Source organism: Sander vitreus, chromosome 13, assembly GCF_031162955.1.
Source record: "Sander vitreus isolate 19-12246 chromosome 13, sanVit1, whole genome shotgun sequence".
Taxonomy (NCBI): Eukaryota; Metazoa; Chordata; class Actinopteri; order Perciformes; family Percidae; genus Sander; species Sander vitreus.
Window position 1 is genome coordinate 12,070,376 of NC_135867.1, and position 5,781 is coordinate 12,076,156.

Here is a 5,781-nt window from a genome sequence, read left to right on the forward strand (position 1 = left end):
CTCCTGACCAATTATAGATAGCCAGGAAGTGAACAGCTGTGAGGCCACGGCCACAGAGAGAAGTTTGGCTCAGGGAAATTGCCTTAGGCTATAGTGATTAATGAAGAAAACTGTAAAACGGGTTGAACTTTATACCCATGTTCATTGGCTGTGTTCACACTGCAGGCCAACAGGATAGCTGGAGCGCAACTTTAAATAAATGTAGACGTGATTTCTGAAGATCCTTTAAAAAGTCTGACATTTTGTCAACTTTTCATTTTTATCGTTATGACTTATATTTTACAACTACGGAAAAAAGTTTATTTCTTGTTTTTTTGCCACGGAAATTGTACAGTATTATGTTTTCTAAAGTCGTTACATTTGCACATGAAAAGTACTATTATGTACACTTTTTGTACCTTCACTTCTCTGCTCCGCTTTAAACATATTTGACATTGTGCCTTTGACATTAAGCTGAACTGATGGCTCCTAAAACTTTGGCACTTTTGCATCTGCATTATGAACACAGACATAAAATCATGAAGCCTTCATGCATTCCTTGCACTCTTTTGCAGTCTACTATTAGATCAGTGGACAAGAGTGAGTCAAATCGAGTCATTAAGGGTGAGAGATTAAATGTTCAAAATGTCATGCATATTGTGGACCTAATATGAGTGCTGACTGTATCACACAGGCCTGAGATGATTAATTTGAGATTTACCAAAGTGAACTTGAACCTCAAATTAAACCTTGTGGTTACATACAAGAGCGTGTCTCCATCCACCCAGTCCCCACTCATGAGTGTGACTGAGAGGAAACTATTTCTACAGATTCAGGTTTCTGTTGCTTGCCAGCTCAAGCTAAAGAATTACATTCCGATTCACACATATCTAATATGTTTACTGTGCATAAAAATGAATTTGCTCATCAGCTTTCTGGCAGAGAGTTAGATGATACAGCCAGCAGCCAGTTAGCTTAGCGTAGCTTAACATGAAGACTGAAAGCCTGGCTCTGTCCATACAAAATCCTACCAGCACCTCTAAATCTCAAAAACTAATACATTATATATGTTTTGCATATAAAAACTAAAGAGTTTAAAGGTCCTATGACATGCTGCTTTTTGGATGCTTTTATATAGACCTTAATGGTCCCCTAATACTGTATCTGAAGTCTCTTTCCCGAAATTCAGCCTTGTTGCAGAATTACAGCCACTAGAGCCAGTCCCTCAATGAGCTTTCCTTAGGATGTGCCATTTCTGTGTCTGTAGCTTTAAATGCTATTGAGGAGGGGGGGGGGGGGACAAGGGGGAGGGTGGGGGTGTGGCCTTGACCAACTGCCACTTTGCTTGTTTTCAGGCCATGATGTCTCTCTCTTTCTCATGGGCGAGTCAAATTCTCTGGGCGGGCAAAGCAGAGAAAGGGGAGGTAACCTTGCTCCTTATGACCTCATAAGGAGAAGATTCCAGATCGGCCCATCTGAGCTTTCATTTTCTCAAAGGCAGAGCAGGATACCCAGGGCTTGGTGTACATCTATCACCATTTCTAGCCACTGGGGGACCGTAGACAGGCTAGGGGAACTCATATTAATGTTAAAAAACCTCATAAAGTGAAATGTTCATGCCATGGGACCTTTAAACAACATCTAACCTTTTTATGAGCGTTATGTGTGGGACTATTTCTTGGCTCTGAGCAGATGAAATAGTCTGGCACTTAAGCTCCCTGTAAAACGGCGAATTGTCGTCTTTACACTTCAGTTTTTGCGTGGATTAAACAGACAAGAAGAAGGTATGCTTTATTAATCCCACAAGGGATATTAATATTAATCACACACAGACCCAAATACACACACAGGACCTATACACATGCATTATGTCTGGAGAGATGTCAGCGCGAGGTGGCTGCTTCACAGGATGGCGCCTCACGCAGTTGGGTATTCGGTGCCTTGCTCAAGAGCATTTTGGTTCCCAAGCCAAGTCCCCACGGACCAAGCTACTGTCGCACCCAAGCTACAACTTGTTATTAAGTGAGCCTTAATGGTGCTGAAATTGTAAATGCAAAAAGACACAACAAGATAACAACAATTACTAATTTTCTGGTGAATATTGACAAAAATAGTATATAAAATAATAAACAAGAGCTCACATATACAGTAACTTAAATATGCAAATAAACAAAACATTATTTAAACAATTTCTCTCTAAAGTCTTTCTTGCTTACAATAAACAGTTTCCAAAAATAGCAACACAATATATGGTCATTTTTATCACATACATCCATTAAAACTTTCAGGCTCTGTGTGCGGCAGTACTTTTAGAGTATGTGCATGCATACATCACGTGTACCTTTATGTCCCACCCGTGCTGTTCTGTAATGGCCGCTAGGAGTCACGTTAGATTGGTGGATTTAACTAAGCACTTAACATGAATATACAGCTTCTAACACATTTTAAAGAAAACCAGAATACACAAAGAATTTCGCTAACATATTTCTTACAGTTTAAGCACAATGCGAGATATAAATGACCACTCGGACAACGATGTAATGACAAACTATCTAACAGATCACAGATCCGAAATCTTTAGCCTATACAAATGTTCTCAAACAGTAGGCCTATTTACAATGTTAAACATTTTCGAAAGGTTTTTAACCTTCTTTTAAGGAACATTTTTAACAAGTTTGAATAGATCTTTTTACATTCACTTTTATGAATGTACCCTATTCATGACTCTTCAATTATGATCTCTTTGATCTTTGACTCAACAATTTCTAAATTGTATATCAAATCAACCTATCACACTAATATACAGTTGTTGGTGTTAAGCTAACTGGCTGCTGGCTGTAACTTAATATTTAACAGCTATGTATCTACTCATCTAAAGCTGAACAAGAAAGTGAATAAGGGGGTGTTTTATTTCTTTGAGATGTTGTTTTGTTCAAATGGATTTTTAATATTATCATGCATGATTGAAACCATTAAACCTCTGTACACAAAAAGATAACATGTGTTGACTGCCCACAGTGCCCTGTCTTATTTCTGCCCATGACCTTCAGAGTTATGTTGTCATAATCCATTCATTTGAATTGTGTAGTATGTTCTTTAGAAACTAGGTTTACCTGGTTTCACTGGGTTTGAACTGAGCAAGAAATGAGCAAATGTATAGAGTGGTTAGAGTGAAACTTACTGTTCATGGACAGTTGTGTTAGACAGTAAACTAACCTCCTATCTGTCGTTACAAAGGTTGTACTATACATCTGCTGAAGATCACAGCCTTATTTCTTTGCTAATCTGACGTCAAATTGATTGATTTATGTAACATTAATACAGAGCATGCATCCCATGTATAGACATTTTCTTTCACATTGGATCATGAACTGATGGGCTGGAAAATCTGCTCTCTCATGCTACTAAGTAAAACCCACAAGAATCCTTTGCAGTTAGAAATGTTGTGAAGGTAATGGAGGAGAGTCAGTTTAGCAGACATGTCCATTACATGGACTACTCAAAGGGTTAATAAAACCTGAAGGCTTTTAGTGGATTGAGGATGTCCTTAATTAGGAATAGCAGAGGTAAAGTGTGAACCAATTTACAATGTTTGTGGTTCTTCCAGTACTACATAATATACAGTAGCATCTCCTTCTGGTTGATCCCTTATTTCCATTTCATGATGTGGTTTACATTTCAATCTCAAAAAGTGAATATTTCATTCTAGATATAAATAACATTTATAGCAAACCTAACTCACTGTCAAACTACTGGCTTTGTTGTTGGTATGAGGCATTTTCTTCAGCCCTAAAATCGATTTCTTGCCAGTCAAAAACATGCCGTGCTGCTCTTTTTAGCACAGTGACGACTGAACAGCCGCCTTTGTTGAGTCTGCCTCGAGTGATATTTGAAATTCCATGTTTTCGAATTAGGCATCAGCTTTATATTTGACTTTCACTCCCTTTGATGTGTAATAGCCTGTCCTTATAATGCAACACATTTGTTACTGCACTCCCTGTGGACCAGAATACATGCAACAAAAATGTATTTGTGGTATACTCCTACTGTATTTTTTCAGCTGCATCGTTCATTCAGGATTTTTGCATGTGTCACATCCTGTCAGCTCAAGTCAACACATTTCACCCTGAAAATTTGGAAATCAGCCTTGACATTGACTTGTGTTGTCTTCCCGTCAACCTTGAAAAAAAGCACTTTTTTTTCGACGTTTTTTATGACTTTTTTTTCACAGTTTGCTTTTGCTTTTTCCAACGTTTTCAATTGTAAAATTTTTCTTCTACACATTTTCAGCGCTTATTTCTACGTCCCATTTTAAAAACGGGCCAATGTGACCCCAAGTCAACACAAGGGTTAATTCACAAAGAGAGCAAATATAGGGATGAAACAATTACTATATAACTACTATTATAACAAAACTGATTCATCGACAGCAAATCGTTTGTCTTTTTTTTAAGCTCCAGCCTCTCACTTGTGAGGATTTGCTGCTTTTCTCTGTTCTATATAATTGTCAACTGAATATCTTCAGCTTTTGGACAGCTGCAGTTTGTGCCTCTCATGTATTAGAGGCAACCATCAGTTTCTCTAAAAAATAATTAACTGGCTAGAAGAGTCTTTGAGGATTCTGACAATACTGTCAGAACAGTGTCAGTGTTACCCAGAGGGTTTTATCTGGCTAATTACTTTTTGACAAACCGGCGGTTACCTCTGTGACCGAAACATATTGAACTTTGACGTTTTGAACTGCTGATCAGATGAAACAAGACATTTGAAGATGTCACCTAGGCTTTAGGAAATTATAATGGGGATTTCTCTTTATTTTTTGACATTTTATAGAACAAAGAAATAATAGACTAAACTAAATAATCAGCTAATAATGTAATAAAGCAGATAATGAAAATAATCGTTAGTTACAGTCTTAAAGTGCAATATCTCTCCTGTATTCCTGTAAGCCATACTAAAAAAGCACAAGCAAGAGCAGTGGCTTCATAAAAACAATACTGGGTATTACAGCCATCACAAAAGTCCCTCACTTTCACACAATTTCTGATTGTGTTAAATTGTTTTGAGATTAAGAAAATTTGCAGACAGATTCCCAGGAACTTTCTCTTCAAGCCAGCAATATTCCTTGTATTAAAATACATGGTTCCTATTGAAATGTATTCAGATGTTGGCCTTTAAAATCAAGCAGAAACCATCATTGAATAATCCCAGCTGGTATTTACTTAACAATACATGTCATCAATAGTGGGAATGTTGGAACTAAATGAATCAAACTGGACTAACTTTAAGGCTACAAGAAATGTCACCAAATGGGGAACTTCACAGGAATGTTATAGGCTAGGATTTTATGGTACCATAATAAAACACACTAAACTATCACTGCACATTAATATAATTTAAAAAAGGTTGCAGGCTAATGGCATAAAACTCACTATAAAATAGGCTAGATCAGGGTCACCACACACACATTTTCTGTCATTATGAGCTGCAAGAATCACACTGAAGCTAAGTTATCATGGATTTTGCTCCCTATGTGTCTACATTTCATTGGACGGCAGGTAATCAGCGAGAGTTCACTCTTGAGCCCTGAACCAGCTGATGCCTTCCCTTGCCTTGAAAAACCGGGGACACCTTTCTGCTTTAAGATGCCCTCCCCGGACCTGAGAAGTGGCCCAATCGCCCTCCTTTCCTAGTCACCTGATTCATGTACTGCCATTTTACACACAAGTTTGACTGGAACCTCTACACAGAAATACACCCTTTTGTAAGGAGATTAAAAAGACTGGGGGCTAAAAAAAGAAA